Here is a 25,123-nt window from a genome sequence, read left to right as displayed (position 1 = left end):
TAGTGAGATTATTTCTAGGATTTGCAGGAGAAGTTGATGGTTTACCCATGTCAAAAGCTTTAGAAAGATCTAGGAAGACGGCTGAAGAGAGTTTATTGCTATTACGGTTATGATTTATAGCATTGGTGAAGGACAGTAGGGCAGTGGTGGTACTGTGGTTTGGTCTGAAGCCACGTTGAGAGTTTGACAGGTGACTTATCAAGAACATAGGCTAGGAGTTGTTTTTGGATACATTTTTCCAGGATTCTGGCTATAGGAGAGAGTACTGCCATGGGTCTGTAGTTTGAAATGTCAGTGCAACTGCCTCCCTTGTGAATTGGAATGATATGGGACTTTCCAGGTAGCGGGAATGAATGACCTGAAATAATCCTTTTGCAAAACGTAGCCAGTCTTCCTTGTCCATCCCATCTGTAATGAGAGAAAAACACACCTAGCTTTCCGCTCTCTCTCTTAAGGAGATAGAAAGAGGCCTACTCAAGGATAGATCACTTCTGGAATAAGGCAACTGAAATTAGCTTTGTGACAGATCACCACCAACTCCCTTCCCACAGACAGGCAAGGGAAATTTAACAGCTGCAGATAATGAGACTGTTTACCAGTCCTTAGCATATTCTAAAGGAGCAAAGCCAGTAGGATAAAAAAACAGGCTTGGCCACAACAAAATCATGCATCGGCTTTCCTGAAAACATTGGAGAACATGAAGATCTCTCCGAACATCATTATATTGGGCGACTTCAACTACCCAAACATTGACTGGGAGCACTGCTCAAGCCCCAGCACCTTAGCCCAAAGGTTCCTGAAAATTATAAACTCAAATGCTATGGAACAGCTAGTCACCACTCCCACAAGAGGGGACAACATACTAGACCTGATCATTACCAACATGGGGACTCTATGCTCCACACCAGAAGTATATCCCTCATTGGTAAGATCAGACCATAAATTAATTTCACTGAACGTCCACATCCCGACCCCACCCCCAGCACAGAAAACCACAGTGAAAAACTTCTCAAAACTGAAGTGGAATCCTTCAAGGCCCCAGGGCCAGTGGAAACTACGACCCAAACTGCAGAATCCCATATAAACGCATTCTACGGACATCTCCAGGAATGCATGGATCATGCTATCCCAAACAAAACCAAGACCCAATCATGCAAAGGCAGGTGTCCAGTCTGGTGGACCCCTGACATAAATAAACTGTACAACAGAAGGAGGAAGCTACTACACGAGAGAGCAAAATCCCCAATAGGGAAGGCATCTCTGATCAGTACTAGCAAAAAAATTACGATCCCTCATAAAATCCTCCAAGGCCAGCTTCGAGAGAAAAACTGCACAGGACACCAAAGACAATCATAAGGCTTTTTTCAGTTATGTTAGAAACCTGGGATGCAACTCCCAGACTTGTTCCGAGTTGATTCTAAATGACAAAAAATACACTGAACCCACAGACATCGCCAATATCCTGGCAGACAGGTTCAGTGCAAACTTCTCCACCCCTCCCCCCCAAAAAAGAGCAAGTATCTATCCCAGCAGAGGGCTGCCTCCCAAACATCTGATGCTCAGGTGAAGGCTGCCCTCTCCAAAGCAAAAAACACTGCTTCCATGGGACCAGATGGCGTTCCAGGTTGCGTCCTACATGAACTCCAAGAGGAACTAATCCCTCAAATAAAACAGCTATACAATCTCAGCCTCACTACAGGATATGTGCCCACAGAATGGCGTACAGCAACAGTGGTCCCACTCCACAAAAGTGGAGCCTCTAAGGACCCTGGAAACTATCGCCCCATAAGCCTGACTAGCTTAGTCTGCAAGGCTATGGAGAGGATCATGGAGCTCATAAACAAAGACATTGGGGACCTACAGACACTAGATCCTACCCAGTTCGGCTTTGTCAAGGGCAGATCCTGCCTTTTGAACCTGGCTGACTTCTTCGAAATAGTCACCAAAACAATAGATGAAGGGAAGGTAGTCCACACAGCCTATCTGGACCTTGCAAAGGCATTTGACACAATACCCCACTCGGGCATCATAGATAAGCTATCCAGCTTAAATATAAACCCCTATGTCACAAGATGGGTCACAAACTGGCTCAAAGACAGAACTCACAGAGTGAGTTGCTGGAGCCATGTCAGACTCTAAACTGGTCACAGGTGGCGTCCCACAGGGTTCTGTCCTGGGACCACTCTTGTTTGGTATATACTTTTCTGAGGTACAGGCAAATGTGGGAGGACTATGGCTCACCGGTTCGCAGACTACTGCAAACTGGGCGCCATAATCAACTCTCCAGCTGACACAAACATCCTTCAAAAAGGTCTCACAGAGACAGATAACTGGTGCCAGCGCCATGGTTTAAAGCTAAATGCCAAAAAATGTATAGTCATACCCTTTGGCAAAAAAAATGTGCCCACAAATTACCACATAGGCGGAAACCCATTAAGTACAGAGAACATTATTAGGGACCCAAGTTGATAGCAATCTCTCCTTTGAAAGCCACATTGCCAAAGTGGTTAGAAAGACCTTCTACATAGCCCACCTCGTCACGAAGGGTTTCACATCTAGATCAAGAGAGGTAATCGTGCCCCTTTATTCATCCCTCATCAGGCCCATCATAGAATACAATGCCCCTTTTGGGATGTACCTTACCCGACACCTGCAGCAATTAGAAAGACCCCAAAGGTATCTCACCAAGAGGATCAAGGGTCTCAAACAGATGCCATATGCTGCTCGGTTAAAAAAACTCCAGCTCTACTCAGCTGCATACCGCCTACTTCGAGGCGATCTATGCCTGACATACAAAGCTATGTCAAATCCAGAATTAATGGACATGCTCCACCTCAGTAAATCTAAATCCCTTAGAGCCACACGCTCGAGGGACTTGAACCTCAGCACAGAAATAAATAGAACTTGCTGGAGGGACAGGTTCATAACCCAGAGGCTCCCTTCGCTCTGGAACAGAATTCCAGTTCATGTGAGGCAGAGCACCTCACTGAATCTCTTCGAGAAGAATGTCGATAGGTGGATGGGGGGTCGTAGGTTTGTCCCAGGGATTACTCCCGTGTCACTATTAGACAGAGGCACAGTAAACTAAACATTAAAAAGGGCACAGTATACTCAAATCAAGGGGTGGCGTAAGGCATACAGAATCGGGCTAGGCTTATAATTGCCTCAGGGCAGATAGGTTCATACTAGGCTATCAGAGGTGGCAGCATTGAGAAACCAGCTTGACTACAGAAGAGTCCTTTGAAAAGTTTCTTCTTGCAACGGTGGGGCCCCGAGACTGCTGGTTAGCTGAAACAGCAGGTAATCTTGAACGAGTCAGTAAATCACCGAGGGAATGGTGGGGAAGAATTGCGTTTACAAACCCCAAAAACTTGCTACTGTCCATCACTGTATGTCCTAATATAAAGAATCGCGGAAGAATGTCTAAGTCCCAAGTTGATTTAGGCATTACCTGATGGTTTGAAGTCTTGGAAACATTGGTATTATTACTGACGACTATGTGTAAGGACCCAATAACATCTACAAGTAGTGTTCAGACTCTCAAGTGAGGTTCCTAATGGGAGTGGACATGCATTAGATGTTTGGTCTGAGCCCACCAGTTCACAATGGTGATTTAATGCATCGGCAAACAAGCGAGCATTCTGTATGACGTAGAAATCTAGGCAAGAACGGCTGAAGCAATTTGAGATGAAGAGCCCAAGACAGCACGGTGAAACCACCTTGTAGAACAGAAATTGTTAAAAAAGACACCAAAGTCAGTTACATATTCACGCAAAGTTATTCAGTTGCGGCACATGTGCCGTGAAAGCAGATGGCTATTCCAATCAGACATCAAGTCAAGTTCAAGAACAATCTAGCCAGTCCCCACACGGACTGTAAACAAGAGAGTCTCTCTGAATTATGACAATCGATCACTTGTATAAATTTGGAAAATTAGACCATGGCTCGTCCACGTTTAAAAGCTACGGAAAACTAAGAACTACTAAAAATTTAAAACATCGAGTATCCTAATCTTTCCAGACAACCAGTCCCCTCACAGCAAAGCAGTCAGGTCAGCGACGTTGACAGAAGACTCCGTCATTGTTCCAAGTGTGCTATTAACAATTCCACACAGAAGGACTGATATGCTCCCACATAAGAGACAATAATTTTCTTAAATGGCGACAGACACACGAAATTAGTCGACTTATGACAGGACCATCTTCAGTCATATCTCTTGTATTCTGCCTACTACCCCTCCTACAACTCTGAATTCCGTGACAACAATATTTACTAAAGCAAACCGTGCCAGATATTCCACTCATGCAATCTAATACGCATCGATATGTTCATTCCACTCATGCGATTTAATATTAATCGATATGCATATTCTAACAAGTTATCAACTTTAAACACAGTTACCACTATCATGGTTTACTACAGCCTCTACCCAGATACTTAGACAGCTTTACACAATTCACACTTACTACACAAAAACTGACAACAAAGAAGCATTTAAAAGGGCCATAAGCCCAGCCTTTATGTAACAACTCAGATAAAAATAACACCAACGCTACAACAGAGTACGTTTATAAACTACATTAGAGAGGAACAATACCCTCCACTTGGAGACAGCAACGCATTTCTGAATACAAACATAGTTCACCTAGATCGCCATGAGATAAAGGTTGTATGAAGTTGAAATCCGAAAAATACATTTTAATACTTTTCTAAACAAATGTATGGTATCATGGAGGTTGCGAGTCCGAGACTTCACTTTCTAAATAATTGTCCTCGTGTTACTAAAGATAAAAATCTCTGAAATAACACGTTTACCAAAACTTCAACCGCATGATCAATAATACAATATCCACTTACACCTATAATGTAACACCTAAGGAAAAAACGGTGTCGCCCCAAGACGACTCAAGCCACAGCTTCGCAAAATGGCGCTGACTACGTATATCTTTTACCCATAATCCTAAACAACACCTCTCAGTGGGACATTATGGTATTAGCATCCGCCTTTGCTAAAAACCTGCAACAGTGCATTGTGGGAATGCTGTAGTCTTTTTAAAATGGGGATTTTAGTAAACTGAGTAGTTACTGCAGAAATTAACCCCATTTTGTTCTTTCTTGCTTCAAAGACTTTTTGTCCGCTTTTGACAGTTCCAAAAACAGTTTCTCACAGCAAGCAATTTTCGTAGTAAACGTTTACCGTAAAGTAAAATTCCCCCCGAAGTTGTATACTGTAAGAAACTATTTACACAGTGTAACCGTTAACTACAGTAAACGTGAGCCTTGCTAGCAGCGGATAATAAAGCCACCGGTGAATAACAATAATCTTATCTTTAAATTATATGCTTTTGTGTAACTTACCAAGCTGTACGTATACGATCGGGTTGTGTATCAAAGACGAACCACGCCGGAAATTCCGCGCGGGCCTCCTGTCAAAAAGGAGAAAAATGCATTGCTTACTATTCCTCTCAATGGACCTCATTATGAGAAGTTTTCCTCATTTTTAGTGTTAATACGTCTCTGGTCCTCACTGTTCCACATTTGAAGGAAATGTTACGAATTCAGTGTTAAGATTTTTTTTAATTAATGACAGCCGGGATATATTCTCAATAATATTGATAACTGTTTAAGTTTATCATATTTAAGGTAGGGTTACCCCCTGCCCCCTTTTTGCGAGGGACAGTCCCATTTTGGGCAGTTGTGTCCTGAGAAAAAAAAACTTAAAAAATGGCAAATGTCCTGAGATTTTAAGACAAAATACATTCCTTAAGTTTTCCTTTAATAGTTGCATAAAACAGTTATTTTGTATCTGCAACTGAAATGCTGCAAAAAAGTGAAGTTCTGTCCTTTGCACTGGCTTTATGTTTTGTCCTGCAAAATCTCACATTTCTACAAAAAATGTTCCATTTTGCGCATCTGAAAAGGTGGCAACCCTAATTTAACAGCAATAATCGTTTCAAGTGATAACCGAGAACACCGGACTTTCCGTAACATGTCACCTTGTATTCTGGACTTGCACTTATGCACGGTCTGCTGTTCTTCATTATCACCCGAGTAGCCAACGGCTGTCAAGAAGTATTGTCCGAGCCTGATAATATACAACAAATAGTTCAGATATCATACCTTTCATCAACTATACATTCGCAGAATGTCCAGATTGTTGCCTTAAATATTTGCCATACCTCTCAACCTGTTAATGCAATAAATCTGGACAAAGCCTAATTGGGGGGGGGTGCTCAAAACAGAGATACATTTTAAATTTTTAAATATTGCTCTTATAAACTTAGAAAGGTGTACGAATAACATAATTTGTGTTAGCATGCATTTTCTGAAGTATATGAAGTCTAAATCTCAAACATATGTAATTATTTAATGACTTCAGTCCTCCATGATTCATAGTTTCATAGGGAGGTACTAGGCTATCGGCCCTAGGGCCTATCAATACAAGCCCAGCAAAAAAGGTACCCTGGCTTTTGCCACCCAAGAAAATTATTTTCCTGTGCCGCTGTCGAGCAGAGCCACAGATCTCTGCTCTCCACATGATTTTCCAGAAAACCACATATTTTGTGAGGAACAGACGTTCTATCAACTTTCTAAGTTTATAAGAGCAATATTTTTAAAAAAATGCCCCTATTTTTGGCACTTTGCCACCCCATTATTTTTGGCTTTGTCTAGATTTCTTGTTCTAAGAGGTTGAGAGATATGATCACGTTATTAATTTAATGTAGAATATAATGAGTAACATTTAGACCCACGAACAACAGCTCACTTTTTTTTGTAAATGGGGTAAAATAATTTAGAGCCTCAAACGGATGTACAAGTAATGAGTATTAATTTTAATGCAGAAAGCAATGTTAGAGGTATCAATTGTTTGTGTGATTTTATTTTTACTTGTGTTATAAACATCACTGGCATAAGTGAACACGCCTGGCTGTCAGACAGTTACTCTTGCTACTGCACACCTCGCTCAGTGCGTCTTTGCTAAATAGTCTCCAATAATACAGAACACGGACTGAGCGTCATTAGCATCTATGAATACGAACCAGTCCAATGTTCTCCATTATGTACTGAGCGTAACTTGTGTATATGAACAACAACCAGGGCAATAATGGAGAACACTGGACTGCACATAAGTGCAAATCCAGAATACAAACAATGGGGTTTGGCAAGATCCAGTGTTTTCTGTTGTCAGCTGAAGCTGTTACTACTTACTACCACTAATATGATAAAAGTGAAAAAGTTTTCCATTGTCGCATATCTCCTGGCTGTCTGGTTTTTACTCAGAAATTTGCTCTGTAACTGTCAATGATACATCCTAACATTGGCAATTTAAGGAGAAAATGAGGTAGGTGCCCATGATTATTTCCGGAAATGTCCTTGATTCTGGTGGTAAAAAAGACGTTGAGAGCTATTATCATCACCCTGAGATTTGACTTTGGTGCATATCTCACAAATGTCCATGATTTTGCCTCATTATATTTTGCGTGTCCCTCGTAAATTCTTTTTTTCCCTAACAAATTATTGATGATTACAGTTCGCTATTAAGAACTTCATATTTCTTTTTACTTGGGGGAAAAAAGATGTCTTCTTCTTCTTCTTTTGGCTGCTCCCATTAGGGGTCACCACAGCAGAACAACTGTTTCCATTTCTTCCTGCCCTCTGCATCTTGCTCTGTCACACCAACCACCTGCATGTCCTCTCTCACCACATCCATAAACCTTATCTTAGGCCTTCCTCTTTTCCTGTTACCTGGCAGCTTCATCCTTAGCATTTTTTCCCAATATACTCTGCATCCCTCCTCAGCACATGTCCAAACCAACGTAATCTTGCCTCTCTGGCTTTGTCTCCAAACCTTCCAACCTGGCTGACCCTCTAATATACTTATTCCTAATCCTGTCCATCCTCGTCACACCCAGTGCAAATCTTAACATCTTCAACTCTGCCATGTCAAGCTCTGACTCCTGCCTTTTTGTCAATGCCACTGTCTCCAACCCATATAACATAGCTGGTCTCACTACCCTCTTGTAGGCCTTCCCTTTCACTCTTACTGGTATTCATCTGTCACAAATCACTCCTGACACTCTTCTCCACCCACTCAATCCTGCCTGTACTCTCTTCTTCACCTCTCTTCCACACTCACCATTACTCTGAATTGTTAATCCCAAGTACTTAAATTCATCCACCTTCGCCACCTCTACTCCCTGCATCCATACCATTCCTCTATCCTCCCTCTCATTCACACACATGTATTCTGTCTTAGTCCTGCTGACCTTCATTCCTCTTCTCTCTAGAGCATATCTCCACCTCTCCAGGGTCTCCTCCACCTGTTCCCTACTCTCACTACAGATCACAATGTCATCTGCAAACATCATAGTCCACGGGGACTCCTGTCTGATCTCATCTGTCAACCTGTCCATCACCATTGCAAATAAGAAAGGGCTCAGAGCTGATCATTGATGTAATCCCACCTCCACCTTAAACACATCCGTCATTCCCACCGCAGACCTCACCGCTGTCACACTACCCTCATATATATCCTGTACCACTCTTACATACTTATCTGACACTCCCATTGTTTATTCACTATTTTATTCCTCATACAATACCACAACTCCTCTCTAAGTACCCTGTCATATGCTTTCTCTAAATCCACAAAGACACAATACAACTCCTTCTGACCTTCTCTGTACTTCTCCATCAACACTGTCAGAGCAAACATCACATCTGTAGTGCTCTTTCCTGGCATGAAACCATACTGCTGATCACTAATCATCACCTCCCTTCTTAACCTAGCTTCCACTACTCTTTCTCATAACGTCTTGCTGTGAATGATCAGTTTAATCCCTCTGTAGTCACTACAGCTCTGCACATCACCCTTATTCTTAAAAATCGGTACCAAAACACTTTTTCTCCATTCCTCAGGCATCCTCTCACTTTCCAAGATTTCATTAAACAATCTGGTTAAAAACTACACTGCCATTTCACCTAAACACCTCCATGCTTCCACAGGTATGTCATCTGGACCAACAGCCTTTCCATTCTTCATCCTCTTCATAGCTATCCTTACTTCCTCCTTGCTAATCCACTGCACTTCATGATTCACTATTCGTACATCATCCAACCTTCTCTCCCTCTTATTCTCTTCATTCATCAACCCCTCAAAGTACTCTTTTCATCTGCTCAACACACTCTCCTCACTTGTGAGTATGTTTCCCTCATTATCCTTTATCACCCTTACCTGCTGCACATCTTTACTAGCTCGGTCACTCTGTCTAGCCAATCGGTACAGGTCCTTTTCTCCCTCCTTAGTGTCCAACCTTTTATACAACTCTTCATACGCCTTATCCTTAGCCTTCGCCACCTCTCTCTTTGCCATGCACCTCATCTCCTTATACTCTTGTCTACTTTCTTCATCTCTTTGACAATCCCACTTCTTCGCCAACCTCTTTCTCTGTATACTCTCCTGTACTTCTTCATTCCACCACCAGGTCTCCTTGTCCTCCCTCCTCTTTCGAGATGTCACACCAAGCACCTTTCTAGCCATTTCTCTTACTAGCTCTGCTGTAGTTACCCAACTATTCGGTAACTCTTCACTGCCACCCAGTGCCTGTCTTAACTCTTCCCTGAACATCACCTCACAATTACCCTTTTTCAATTTCCACCATTTGATCCTTGGTGCTGCCCTCACACTCATCCTCCTCTTCTTGATCACCAATGTCATCCTACAAACCGCCATCATATGCTGCCTAACTACACTTTCCCCATGCCACCACTTTACAGTCTCCAATCTCCTTCAGACTGGCCCTCCTACATAAGATATAATCCACCTGTGTGCATCTTCCTCCACTCTTGTATGTCACCCTATGCTCCTCCCTCTTGTTAAAATACATATTCATCACAGCCATGTCCATCCTTTTCGCAAAATCCACTACCATCTGACCTTCTGCATTCCTTTGCTTAACATCATACCTACCCATCACTTCCTCATCCCCTCTGTTCCCTTCACCAACATGCCCATTGAAATCTGCTCCAATCACCAGTCTCTCACCCTTGGGTACAGTCATCACCACTTCATCCAACTCACTCCAAAATTTTTCTTTCTCATCCATCGCACACCCAACTTGTGGAGCATATGCACTAACAACATTCATCATTACACCATCAATTTCCAGCTTCATAAACATCACTCTATGTGATGATACTAAACCTGTTCTGTGGACTGTTTTACGTGGCTTTAAAGTAACAGTTAAAAAAAATCTGTTCTTAATTTGGGCCTTTTTCACCAATTATTTTTAGCTTTGTCCCTGATTCCACCCATTATTTTAACTTTTGTTCATGTTTGTTGAGCAAAGAAGTAGAACGCTTTGGAGAAGGTAATATGCAGCAGCGGCTCCAAGATGTTATGCAATTGCCGTTAACTTTCTGAGAGCTGTGCAAAAACACTGACATAGTCCAATGTTCTCCATTATCTCCCAAACCAGTACAATGTTCTCCATTATCTCCCAAACCAGTCCAATGTTCTCCATTATCTCCCAAACCAGTACAATGTTCTCCATTATCTCCCAAACCAGTCCAATGTTCTCCATTATCTCCCAAACCAGTCCAATGTTTTCCATTATCTCCCAAACCAGTCCAATGTTCTCCATTATCTCCCAAACCAGTACAATGTTCTCCATTATCACCAAAGTAGGAAACTTTAATGGCTGGCAACATACATATCAACAATCAAGAATTTCCCAGAATGTATAGATTTTTGTCTCATTTTTTTTTTTTTTTTGGTCTTTTCTTCATAAAATTTGTTGTTTTCTGGCAAATCATTGACGATTGCCTGAAGCCACAAAATAACAGCAGCCATTTTAATTACAAATGTCCCATCCTATAGAAATTGTATACCAATACAAAACCCATTATTCTAGCAACATTCTAAGTTGATGAGAGCAATATTTAAAAATTGTCCTTCATTTTAGGCAGTTTCCCCCTGTCCCCATTATTTTTGACTTCATCCAAAATTGTTTGTGCTAAGAGGTTGAGAACTATTTTTGGCATTAATGACTGACTTTAATCCTCAGTGTGTGTTTGTAATTTGACTGTAATCCATAGTGATTTACCAAATGAGCAACAAAATCAGAAAAATCAGAGTCAGTTGATCGGAATGACCAAGAAGGAAAGGGGGATTTTTTTAATTACTGAGGAAAAAAAGGGCTCATTGTGCAAAGTGCAATAATGGTGAACACTGGACTGAAACAGTGTCTTTACAATAGTGTTTTAAAATGTTATGACAGCAGTGTGCATGTGTACAACTGCACTTCTACGTCCACAGAAAGACACTATTTCAGTCCAGTGTTCACCATTATTGCCCTTTGCACAATGAGGCTTTTCTGCCTCAATAATTTTAAAAAAATCCCCCTTTCCTTCTTGATCATACCTCTTGTGACAAAAAGAAAAACTGTCAGTACAACTAGCTATAATTTTGTAAATAAATATATGTCATTGGTGAATATTGAAATTATTTATATAATATGCTTGTGTTATAAATGTATCAGAACTGTATGTCATGTGTATATCAAACTGCTTGTACAGACGTGTGTGTTCAAAAGGTATTTGCAAAGTGCTGTTTGAAATGTAACCACAGTGTGCCCTACTGGAAGAGAACAGAAATGTGCATGCACTATTGTAACTGTTTAAATGTATATATTTTAACAGTGGAAACTAGAATACAAGAGGTTGACGTCAGTCCAGGAATCTTCAGAAAAATAACTGAAATTAAATTACTTTATGGCTAGGCCATAAAGGGTGGTATCTTTCAGTTTTCAATCCAGCAAGAGACACAATGTCTGTACTAGGAAACTTTCTGTATTGTCTTTAGGGTAAACTAATTACTAGTCTTGAAAGCATGAAGGAATGCAATTGTTTTATGACTTCCAGCATCTGACAGAGATCTGAGAAGAAGCCCTTGTCTGTGTATTTTTACAGGTAGATGCTAAATGCTACCAGCTGCCATCAATGGTTGTTTTGCCTGGGAACTAAAAGTCAAATGACAAGAAATGGTGTCATTCTGCAAACTATCCCAGAAGTAATACTTTAGATATTATTTTGAGAAGCCTCTAAGTGAGACAGAGCATTCTGCATGCTGTCTTGGACCTGACGACAACTAGAAGATCCATTCACTACATCCGCCTTGCTCTATTAGTAAGTTCTTAGGTTATAGTATAATTCTCTTTGATTCAGTCATGAATATAGTGAAGCTTAGCTTAGATATTTTTCTTTATTTATTTGAGATTGTCCTGCAATGTTGTTTTATATATTTCCTGTGGTTTTAAACTCTGATGTCACTGTGAATATATATTTAGTATTATCTTGTTCTTTTTATTATTAAATATATTTAAACCTTTCATTGTGGCTGATCTGTGTAGAGATATTTAAGTTTTGAGAGCACTTGCATCTTTATTTGGTGACACTGTGCGGGCCACTCCTAAAAGCCTTGCTCGTGTTCAAACTACAATTTGCAGTAATATCAATATTGCACAGTAAAACTGGACATCCTTTATTAAGGGCTGATAAGGGGTTCTGGTGGCAGTGATACCTACCTTATTGTCTGGGCAGAAGGGGCATAGCTAGTAAACCTGTGCCAGCCTTTCCCAGGTGTGTGTGTGTGTGTGTGTGTGTGTGTGTGTGTGTGTGTGTGTGTGTGTGTGTGTGTGTAAAACAAATCTCCAAGAGTGTGTGTGTGTCAGCTAATTGGGCAGGGACATGAAGTACAGGTTGGACAGAGAGAGTGTTGGAGGACTTGGCTTGGAACCCTGGCTAAGGACTCAACTCTATAGCTGTGCCAGTGGGGAGTCTTACTGGGGATCTGGAGTAAGAGGGAGAAACCAGCCCCAGACTGACTGTGGTCTCTGTGTGCTCTTAAGGGAGATTGCACTTGATGCAGAGAGCTGCATCTGGAAATACTGTGTGTGTACCTGTCATCCTCTCAGTGAATGTCCCCCACTGTTGCCAGTGATGAGGATTGAGGCTCCTTGATTACTGGTCCAGTGCAGGGTCATCACACCTCTCAACTTTCACTGATTGTTCAGATTTTGTTGCTCTTTTGGTAAATCACTATGGATTACAGTCATGTAAAATAGGTCCCTGCTTCTGGAAGTTTTAGAGCGGTATGGGTTTTAGGGCTCGAGGTCGCGCAAGTTGTGGGTAGGGAGTGAATGACTGACACTTGTTTGACAGGGATAGCTGTTTTTCAGTTAACACAATACTTGCTGCTGTAACTTACGTATAGTATCCCTCAGGCAGTGCTGAGCATAAGTTTTACTAGGACTGATTTAATGCACATGGATGCCTGCTATTCCAGCAACTTTCTGCTTTTATAAGAGCAGTATTTTTAAAATATGTCCCTAGTTCAGATTTTCTACTTTTCAGAAAATGCATAGTGATACAAAACCTGTTATTCCAATAACTTTATCTAACTTTCAAACTTCTTATTCTTTAGAAAATGCACTCCGACACAAAAGCTGTTATCCCAGCAACTTTCTGAGTTTATATGAGTGGTATTGAAAACATGCCCCTATTTCAGACTTCCTATCCTTCAGAAAATGGAAACAAATGCCTGCTGTTTCAGCCTAAATGTCCATAACAGGCCGTGGTGGGATGAGATCTGGGCAGGGTTTGCTACTACACAGCAAGGGGGGAGTACTATATACAGGGTAATGATTGAGTCTCTGATCATAACGTATTGTGCGTTCGAGACATGGATGCCAAGAAATTCACCTTGAGAGCAAAGCTCAGACATGAAACTTGGTATAATTGTCAAGAACACATAATAGTAAGTTACACTCGGAGATCCAATAATAACTCTTTGTACTGAATGGATATTGATTTGCCCCCATACACTACTAGTTGCAGAAATGCTAATTAAAAAAAAAACGCAAAGTGTTTTGCCGACTTTGAAATGCAGTGAAGTGGGGAAGTGGTTTACTTCCTTATGTATTCCCTGTCTAAGGAGAGCAGTTTGTCCTGAAATAGTGGCTGTAATGTAACAGACAGCAGACAGAAATGGTGCTAAAATGAAGCCTTTTCATGTTCATGATCATAACATTCATAAATAACTCAGGTTTAGTTAAATATTAATTAAAAGTAATTTCTATTTAAATGGGGATCCTGTATTTTGAACCTTATAGGATTTTTTAAGGTGAACAACATCGAGGTCTATTGGCCATCAGGGGGAGTGATGTCCAGATCCTATGTTGCAATTTATGGGTTCCAATTTACTTTCTGAATGCCTTCTTTTTGATTGGCTCCACAGGATCAGCCCATTGGCTCCTTTCCTACAGCCAAGTGGTCTATTTTATTCCGTAGGGGTGATAGACTTTACTGGTCTGGCCAAGATCCCTTTGTTCCATTCATTCACTGACTGGGGAGCCTTATCAGCCTGCTCAAAACTCATGAAACATAAATCTGGTGGTAGATGGCAGGTAAGTCTGAAGATTCTGCAAACTCTCCTGACTCCTCTCCCACACTGCTTCTTTCGGGGAGGGGCATGAGTGCTACTACCTATTTCTAGTCTCTTAGCCAAACATCATATCACTCACGGTGTGTGTGTAACACTCCAATACAACAAGCCAAGTCACTCATTCCAGGATGAGAATAAGATGGTGGTAGGCACTCACTTCCACCCTCCCCTTCCCCTATTCATCCCTTCCAGCTCTGGTGCTTATAGATGAAGACTGGTTTTCTGGGTTGCGGTCAGAATTGAGAAGGAGACTTTATTCCCTAGGGATGCGAGACTTTGAGATGTGAAATTGTCATGTTTCACTGTATGGAAGATATTACTTTTTGTTGAGAGCAATTTTCCTCTTGTGTTCAGGAAGCCGAGGGTATTGTAAGCAAAGGGTTTCAAATAGGGGTCCTATAATGCTCCATATGTCAGACATATTATGTCTTTTAGAAGGTGATAAGATACAAACAAAGTGATGTAGTCTTTAGTATAAGATAAGCCTTGAAGCCTTTTGATCCTGTTTGTGAAAAATATCTGTACCTTCTCCACTTACACCAAATGCCATGTGAGCACATTACAGAACAGGATACAATATTCTATAATTAACCTGATATGACCTGTATAAAGGGGAACAGTTACTACCGTAGTACAGCTTTCAACTCTATGGAGAATCAGGTGGGTGATGCCATATGCTTCATAGATGGCTGCAGATGTATCTAGTGAAGGTCTTCTTCAACACGGAATCTATGGACCTTTACTATCTAAAGCTGTTCTGGTGTGTGCCAGTTATCAGAATGCTTCATTTTTGACACTGGAAGTGGTACCTCATGTAAAATAATACAATTGTAAACATGTTTGCTAGTTTCCTGCATTATATATGTATGTTTTCTTTTTTTTTTTTTTGAGAGTTATAATTCAAACCAAGAATGCATAAAAGAGATTGGCATGGCTAAGAAGGAATATTGGTTGGCTAACAATATGCTACAGAGCAGCTGCAACAGGAAAGAACAAGGCATCAGAGGCACTCTACCAGCTTCTAGCAATTGACTCTGCAGGTATCACAAAAAAAAAAAAAAAAACTCTTGTCAGGTTGCACTGCAAAGACAGAAAGATGAATAGTTTGTATTTACCAGGCTGTGGATGGTGATTCATTATTTATTTATTATTTTTTATTTTATTTTCAGTTTGATTACCGGGGAAGTCCACTGGGCCAAGAAGTGCCCATTTTCAGTGGAGGCCGGGGGAGAAAAGCTCCATAAGCAATACAATGAAATAAAGGTTACATAATGTTAGGTAAAATACAAGAGTAAAATTCATACAGTCAGGAAATACAAATACATAAAATGTGCATAATAAGACAGTGCAAATTCAGATTTTTTTTTGTGGCAATACAAATATTTACAATATTTACATACTTGGAGTCAAGTGAATGTCAGCTGAGTCTGGTTAAGCTTGTGGGTAGAGAGGAGCAGGAGTATGGAGAGCTCAGTGGAGAAAGATTCCCTAGAATTTATATCAGGTGAAAGCAGGAACATTTCCATTTGGATGACAGATATAAGAAAAGTTGGGTCTTGAAGGATTCAGAGTTGGGTATAGTCCTAAGAGAAGGAGGGAGGGAGTTCCATTTTTTACCTAGAGAGAAGGAGAGTAGAAGCTGGCCGGCGGGACGTTTGGGTTTGTGGATGGAGATTAGGTTTTGATGTTCAGATCTCAGAGATCTGTTTGGGGTGTATGGTGGAAGGATGTTTGTTAAGGCTGGGCATGAATCTGGGTAGAATATTAGTTTGTGAGTGGTGGTAAGTTGGAGATAGTCTAGGTGGTTAGGGAGTTCTAGCCAATTTAGAGATTGTAGGGTAAGGCAGTGGTGAGTTGAGGTTTTAGATTTAGTGGCGAATTTAGAGATCTTATTATAGCAATTTTCAAGTTTTGAGGTATTGGAAGTAGACAGATTGGTTAGAAGAGGGGCTCCATATAGTAGCGAGGGTAGAAGATATGTAATTGCCAGGGTGTGCCTAGAGGAGTAGGAAAGAAATTGATTATTTCTGTAGAGCATACCTAACTTTTGGTGGGTTTTCTTTATGTTTTGTTGTATGTGGAGATCGAATTTTAGGTGTTCGTCTATGGTAATGCCGAGGAGTTTTGCAGAAGGGACCACTTCTATAGCAGTGTTGGTTTGGCTTAGGACTTTGAAAGTATTTTTGTCAAAGGAAGAAACCCTGGTAGGGGTGAAAATTAGTATTTTAGATTTATTAGAGTTGAGGGAGAGATGGTTTTGGTGCATCCAGTTCTCTGTAGTGGAAAAGGCTATTTGTGTTTTAGTCAGTAGCTCAGGAACGTTAGAGGTGGCACAAACTAAGGTAGAGTCATCAGCGTATTGGATGACTGTAGTGTCAGGGATGACAGAGTGAAGATTATTTATAAAGATGTTGAAGAGCATGGGTCCGAGGATGGACCCCTGGGGAACGCCAGTAGGTGTAGGCAAGAAGGAAGAGGTAGAGTTCTTCCACCTGACTGCTTGAGATCTGTCTGATAGGTAACTGGAGAACTAGGATAGAGTATTAGGGGAGAGATTAAGGTTGGCGAGATGAAAGAGTAGGTGTGTATGGGAGATGGTGTCAAAGGCTTTAGAAAGATCTAGCAGTACTGTGGATACAAGAAGTCCAGAGTGTCAGGCTATGGTGCTGTGGCCAGGGCGGAAGCCGTGTTGGGTGGGTGTAAGTAGGTGATTCTGAATTAAGAAAGGCAAAAGTTGGTGGTGGACACATTTTTCTAGAATTTTAGATATTGGAGAGAGTAGGGCAATGGGGCAGAAATTAGAAATAGTGGTGTTTTTACCTCCTTTGTGGAGAGGTAGAATGTAGGCTGAACACCAGAGTTTGGGTACATATGACTCATTTAAGGATCTGTTAATCAAGATGCTAATTGGGAGAGCAATACCTTCAGCTGCGCATTTGAGGAAGGAGGAGGGTATGTTGTCAGGGGCATTAGAGCATGGCTTAAGTTTAGATAAGAGCCTTTTTATGAAGTTGGTTGAAACTGGTTTGAACTGGAAATTAAAGTGACATTTATTAAGGTTGTTGGGTGTTGAGGAGAGGGAGTTGGGTGGATTATTGTTTGGGAATATTTTGGTTAGTTTAGCTATGGATTCTGTGAAGAAAGTGTTGAAGTGAGAGCTCAGCTCCTTGTCAGTTAAACTAGGGTCAGGGCAGGGATTATTCCTGGACCCTGGGTGGAGAAGGGAGTTTACTGATTTCCAGAATTGTTTTGGGTTCTTATTATTTTTGGACTGAAGTTTATTATAGTAGTTTTTTTGTCTAAAGTGATTAGTTTTTTTACTTGGCTGCAAAGTTGGGTGTATTGGAGCAAGGCAGAAGGCAGTTTATTTTCCTGATAAAGCTTCCAGGATTTGTCTCTGTGATGCATGATTTGTTTAGTTTCTTTTGTCAGCCAAGGAGCAGAATTAGTTTTGATTTGTTTGTTTCTTAGAGGGACTAGGGAGTTAAGAGTATTTAGGAAGATAGTGTTAAAATGTTCTCCAGCATTGTCTAGGGGGAAGAGTGTTTAGGATTTGCCAGTTAATTTGTTTGAAAGTGTTTGTGAAAATTGTGGGGTTAAAGTTGCTAAGATTACGAGTTTGAATATACTGGTGATGATATTGGGTGGAGTTAGCTGAGCGATGAGTGAAGGCAGGGAGATGGTCACTGAAAGTGTCGGGGATGGTGCCTGAGAGAATTATTTTGATTGGATGGGAAACTAGAATCCAATCTATGATGGATCTCGGATGGTGGATTTTGTTAGGACAAGTTGTTGAATGGATTACTTGGGTGAAGTTGTATAGGTTAATGGATAGGGAGGGGGAAGGCGTGTTGATTTTATTCCAATCAATATTAATGTTGCCTAGAATGTAGGTTTCATATTTTATTACTGGGACTAAGCAGACATTCCTTAAGATTCCAAGAGCAGAATAAGTTATTTCTTACACTTATTTCATTGAACTGCACTTCTGTAACACTTATAATTGTGCTATACAGTTAATCTACTACATTTTGCACTGTTATAAAGCTTTTTTTACTGTTTCGCTGTATTTATGTACTGTTTTATACTGTTTTAACTATATTATTCATTGCTAGATACTGTTTCATTACTCTAATTGCATTTTTACTGAATTACTTAACTGTAAACTGCTTTTTCATACTGAGAGTTGTATTTTCTGTTTGTGAGTGCTCTATCTGTGCTTTCCTGTGCATTTTTTAGGTTTCTGTGTTCTAGTCAGGGTTCATATAACTGATTTGTTTGCAGTTAAAAGCATTCTCTAGAGTGTCCTTGCTCCTTTATCTGTTTAAAACTTTCATTTAGTGGCTATAGCTAGTAGCTGTAATAGTGTGCATTACTACAATTGCATTTTTATTGAATTACTAAACTGTAAATGACTTTTTCATACTGAGACTTGTATTTTATGTTTGTGAGTGCTCTTTCTGTGCATTTATTGTGAGGTTTCTTTGTTCTACTTAGGTAGCATAATCTTGATAGAGGCCTGCTGTTGTCCAGGCCTGGTAGTTTTGTTTGTTGAGTTTCCTGTGTTTCTGGCAGCCATTTTCTTCTGATAGTCTGTCTTCATTATTATTGAGAGTAACGGGATTTTCTGACCTTCTGTAACACATTTGATTGGGTAACAGTAGGGGCTAGTAGGACTGAGTAGTAATTCAAGCTTCTTGATTCTTCCATCCTTTCTGGTATATAAACCCTGTGTCTGCAAAGGGCTGTGCTTGTATTTACCAGTTTGTGGATGGTGATTCATTACTAGGACTAAGCAGAAATTCCTTAAAATTCCAAGAGCAGAATAAGTTATTTCTTACACTTATTTAATTAAATTGCATTTCTCTAACACTTATAATTATGCTATACAGTTAATCTACTATATTTTGCACTGTTACAAAGCTTTTTTTACTGTTTCACTGCATTTATGTACTGTTGTATACTGTTTTAACTGTATTTTTCATTGTTAGATACCGTTTCATTACTCTAATCGCATGTTTACTGAATTACTTAACTGTAAACTGCTTTTTCATACTGAGAGTTGTATTTTCTGTTTGTGAGTGCTCTATCTGTGCTTTCCTGTGAATTTTTTTGAGGTTTCTGTGTTCTAGTCAGGGTTCATATAACTGATTTGTTTGCAATTAAAATCATTCTCTAGAGTCTCCTTGCTCCTTTATCTGTTTAAAACTTTCATTTAGTGGCTACAGCTAGTAGCTGTAATCGTTTCCCACCTGCCCTCCCTATTGTTGTCTTGTTTTTATACTTGGTGGCTTTGCAGTTGCCCATCCATACTGTATATTTGATCTGAAACACTCCTCCCATTCTAGTGTCATTAGTTCATTCTACCTAGTAGAGAGAGAACATTTGAGAAGGCCAACCCACTTAGATTCTTAACCTTGAATTATCTTCTGTTCCAGCTTTCTCCTTTTCCACTTTACAAAAAAAAATCTAAGCTTGTTTCCTCCCTTTTCCTGTAACTAGTCTAGTCCAGATACAGATTTGCTGTATCCAGGACTGTTTGTAAGCTCCTGAGCCCCCCAAACCTGTCTGTGTTGGAGGGAAGTCTGCTAGCTTATCAGTGGGAGTGGTAAGTACTAGATAACCTATCTACCACATAAGGAGTGGTTTCTGTCCCAGAAATTGTAGCTATTGGTCATCTGGGCAGTTTTTCCATCTCTATCAACTTTCCATTTAAAAGCCCACATTTGCACTTGTTTCCCACTTTTCCGGTGACTAGTCTAGTCCAGATACAGATTTGCTGTATCCAGGACTGTTTGTAAGGTCCTGAGCCCCCCCAAGCCTTTCTGTGTTGGAGGGAAGCCTTCTAGCTTATCAGTGGGCATGGTAAGCACTAGGTAACCTATCTACCACATAAGGAGTGGTTTCTGGCCCAGAAATTGTAGTTATTGGCCATCTGGGCAGTTTTACAATCTCTCTCAACTTCCTGATTTAAAAGCCAACATTTGCACTTGTTTCCCCCTTTCCTGTAACTAGTCTAGTCCAGATACAGATTTGCTGTATCCAGGACTGTTTGTAAGCTCCTGAATCCCCCAATCCTTTTTGTGTTGGAGGGAAGCCTTCTAGCTTATCAGTGGGAGTGGTAAACACTAGGTACCCTATCTACTACATAAGGAGTGGTTTCTGGCCCAGAAATTGTATTTATTGGCCATTTGGGCAGTTTTTCATCTCTCTCAATTTTCTGATTTAAAAAAAAAACACATTTTCACTTGTTTCCCCTTTTCCTGTAGCTAGTCTAGTCTAGATACAGATTTGCTGTATCCAGGACTGTTTGTAAACTCCTGAGCCCCCCAAGCCTTTCTGTGTTGGAGGGAAGCCTTCTAGCTTATCAGTGGGAGCTGTAAGCACTAGGTACCCTAGCTACCACATAAGGAGTAGTTTCTGGCCCAGAAATTGTATTTTATTGGCCATTTGAGCAGTTTTTCCATCTCTCTCAACTTTCTGATTTAAAAGCCCACATTTGCACTTTGTTTCCCCTTTTCTTGTAACTAGTTTAGTCCAGATACAGATTTGCTGTATCCAGGACTGTTTGTAAGCTTCTGAGCCGCCCCCCCCCAAGCCTTTCTGTGTTGGAGGGAAGCCTTCTAGCTTATCAGGGGGAGTGATAAGCACTAGGTAGCCTATCTAACACAAGAGCCATGGTTTCTGGCCCAGATGTAGTGGTTTATTGGCCTTTTGGGCAATTTCTTCCATCTCTTTCAACTTTCTGGCTTAAAAGCCTGTGTTTGCGCTTGTTTCCCCCTTTCCTGTAACTAGTCTAGTCCAAATACAGATTTGCTGTGTCTAAGACTGTTTGTAAGCTTCTGAGCCCCCAAACCTTTCTGTTATGGAGGGAAGCCTTCTAGCTTATCAGTGGGAGTGGTAAGCACTAGGTAGCTTATCCACCACAAGAGGAGTGGTTCCTGGCCCAGAAATTGTAGTTTATTGGCCGTTTGGACAGTTTTTCCATCTCTCTCAACTTTCCAGTTTAAAAGTCCGTGTTTGCGCTTGTTTCCCATCTTTCCTGTTGCTAGTCTAGTCCAGATACAGACTTGCTGTATCCAGGACTGTTTGTAAGCTTCTGAGCGGTACCAGAGTCTGCTCTTCAAATTTTCCCTTAGATCTACTAGTTCTCTCCTCTCCTGCACTTATACTAGCTTATTAGTCTAGCACTTTACCATACTTCTTGTAGCAATTATTGTAGCACACAAAAGTGCTACCAGCACTAAATGTTCTACAAGGAAACAGATCCAGTACTTATTATCAATGGCCACCCCTCCAGGCATGTCTAAAGGTCAGTTCCCTGTGCTTTCTCCTATTAGATAAACCAAAAACACTGACAACTAGTAAAAATACAATTATGAGCCAGGAGACAGAGTGCCTAACGATCCTTCCAAATCTCCTATTAACCTGGTGAACTTGGGCATCCTGAGGCAATGTAGCAACTGCCTCATGTACATCAACAACCCTCTCCTTTTACCTTCCAGCACTCAAACTTGCGAGAGATGCACTTATATATCCATATTGGAAGCCACACACTTTCCAGCCAAGACCGGAATAGCTGGTCAAGAGGAGAAGGTCAAAACTTGCACCACACCACATGGAACACATAGCCCTCCTGAACACACACCAGCACTGCCTTCACATAAAAACACAAAGCACACACCCACCTTCAGGGAGGCTCTCAATAAAAATCTACCCAAGCAGGAGAGACCTCCAGGGCAGAAATGCACTTGACCACCACAACACAACACTAATCATGAGATACATAACTCTCCTAAACAGTGTGCCACTCAACCAAAGCCCCTAAGGCAAAACAGCATGCCCAACACACTAGTCATAGGTGACTTGATAGTGAGGCACACTGATGTCCCACTCACTGGGTTGAATAAGGAGAAAGTAACAGTTAGCTGCCTGTCAGGTGCCAGGATCTGCCACATAACGCACACACTTAGGTCCCTCAACAACAGGTATAAATATGACTCTGTCATTGTACATGTGGGTGTGAATGACCTGAGACATACCTCCCTGGACTACATGAAAAGAGACATGGAGGAGATCTCAGATTATGTACCCCAGGTGAGTATGACCCTAGCCCTGAGCAGCATCCTACCATCACCCAGAATGATACCACAGTACAAGCAGAAAATGATTGATTTCAACAGTCAGCTAAGTTTCTAGTGTCATTCTAAGGGGATCCATTATCTGTCTACCTGGGATGACATGATTGACAGACCTCAATGCTTTGCTAGACATGGCCTGCATCTGTCACCCCTGGACTACTGGATACTGGCCAAGGCTCTTGCCACCCCATAGTGCCTTTTTTAGGCGGTGTTCCAAAGACCAAGTTACCACCGTAACACCTACAAACAAATGCTGCTCAATGCTAGAAGTCTAAATCTCAAAATGCACTCGCTCAAAGCACTCCTTAAAGTGGAGAGACCTGGTTCAAGGCAGCAGAAAGCACCCTTGCACTACCAGGCTATAACTCATTCCACACCTTTTGGCCCTAGAACTTGGACCGAAGCTCCAAAGGCAGTGGTGTTTCCATATTCATGAAGGATGCGCACACCTCCAGACTGGTAGCCCAACATAATGCATCAGAGATACGTCAGGTACAGCTAACATTGGGTAAGACAGCGATTCAGGTCGTAGCCTGCTATAGGTCCCAAACCATGTCCCAAGACTTGCACTCCACATTCCTAAGCACCCTGAAGAATATTAGGGTCCAACCTAACACTCTCTTACTAGACGACTTCAACTATCCCTCCACTAACTGGGTAAACTACTCATGTACCAATACACTTGCCCAACGTTTCCTGGAGTTCATTAATTCCAATGCCCTGGACCAGCTCGTTCTTACCCCCACTAGGGGTAGCAACATCTTTGACCTGGTCATTACTAGCATGGATGACTGTTGCTCTACACCAATAGTCAGCTCCTCCCTGGTTAGATCCGACCACAAACTAATCACCTTGGAAATCCACATCCCTCCCACCCCCCATTGCAAAGGTAACCACCATGTAAAACTTCTCCAAAGCTAACTTTGGGCTCCTAAAAACAGAGGTGGCTAACTTCCCGGCACCCATGCAAATGGAGAATAGTTGCGTGGCTGCAGAATCATACACCAATGCACTGTACGAACACGTACACAAATACATGGCTCTCACCATACCCAGTAGAACCAAGACACTCTCCTCCAAAAAAAAGAAGCCAATCTGGTGGTCCCCTGCCATAAACAAACTCTACAACAGAAGGAGGAAACTGATGTGGAATAAGGTGTAGTCCCAAGACTGAAAAAAAACCCTTAGCAGCCTCAACAAAAAGTTAAAATCCCTCATCAAAACCTCTAAAGCTAGCTATGAAAACAGAATTGCAGCAGATAGTAAAGACAACCACAAGGCCTTCTATAGTTATGTAAAGAATCTCCACGGCAATACCCAGATTTGCTCTGAGCTACTGCATAGTGGTACCTCCTATACTGAGCCAACAGATATTGCCAGTATACTGGCTGACAGATTCAGTGCCAACTTTACCCCTCCCCCCCACAAGGACCAATCACAATACCAGTAGCTTGCCAGGCACTCAGTATTACTGCTGCACAGGTTAAAACAGCACTGTCCAAGGCGAAGAATACAGCTTCTATGGGACCTGACAATATCCCTGGTTGTGTTCTACATGAACTACGGAATGAACTGGCCTGTGTGCCGTGTTCAATCACAGCCTCACCTCAGGCTTTGTCCCTACCGAATGGTGCACTGCTACAATCATCCCTCTCCACAAAGGAGGAGCAACTACAGACCCTGGGAACTATTGCCCCATTAGCCTAACGAGTCTGATATGCAAAGCTATGGAACGCATCATCATGAACCTAATAAACAAGGATATAGGGAATCTCCAAACTCTGGATCCCACACAGTTTGATTTTGTGAAGGGTAGATCATGCCTGCTCAACTTGGTCGACTTCTTTGAGTCAGTCACCAGAGCTGTGGATAAAGGCAAGGTGGTTCCTACAGCCTACCTTGATCTGGCCAATGCTTTTGATACCATTACCCACTCAAGAGTCATATAAAAACTCACTAAGCTTGGCATCAACCCCTATATCACTAGGTGGGTTGCAAACTGACTCACAGATAGAACCCACAATGTAAAAGTAGCTGACTCCAAGTCAGACTGCCAAATAGTCACGAGTGGAGTCCCACAGGGTTCAGTCCTGGGTCCTCTCCTGTTTGGTATATATTTGTCTGAAGTCCAGGCCAACACAAAGGGACTCTGACTGAGAAAGTTCGGGGACGATTGCAAGCTGGGAGCTATTATTAACTCCCCAAGTGATGTTGACATCCTACAGAATGGCCTCACTGAGACCATCAACTAATGTCAGAACCATGGCCTTAAGCTCAATGCCAAAAAATGTGTCATATTCCCCTTTGAGAAAAACCCGGTTCCCATGAATTACCACATTGATGGTAGTCCACTGAACACAGAAGGCATTATAAGAGATCTGGTAACACAGGTTGACAGCAACCTCTCTTTTGATCACCACATTGCCACTGTGGACAGAAAGTCCTTCTATGTTGCACATCTCATTATTAAGGGTTTTGC

General features: G+C 41.4%; 2 protein-coding genes across 2 annotated transcripts in view; one reads left to right on the top strand and one right to left on the bottom strand.

Annotated features, from left to right (window-relative positions):
- Positions 1 to 5,033, bottom strand: part of LOC122807833 (RNA-binding protein 6-like) — a gene marked incomplete in the record, with an annotated part of 356,906 nt that extends 351,873 nt beyond the window's left edge. The window contains 1 exon segment of the mRNA XM_044078932.1: positions 4,858 to 5,033.
- The window catches only part of LOC122807832 (RNA-binding protein 5-like), a 1,001,232-nt gene that overhangs the window by 53,845 nt on the left and 922,264 nt on the right, over positions 1 to 25,123 (top strand). The window lies entirely within an intron of this gene.

This window comes from Protopterus annectens, chromosome 7.part1, assembly GCF_019279795.1.
Source record: "Protopterus annectens isolate FY-2018-M chromosome 7.part1, PAN1.0, whole genome shotgun sequence".
NCBI lineage: Eukaryota > Metazoa > Chordata > Ceratodontiformes > Protopteridae > Protopterus > Protopterus annectens.
The sequence above is the reverse complement of the archived record's forward strand: the minus strand, read 5'-3'. Positions and strand labels throughout refer to the sequence as shown.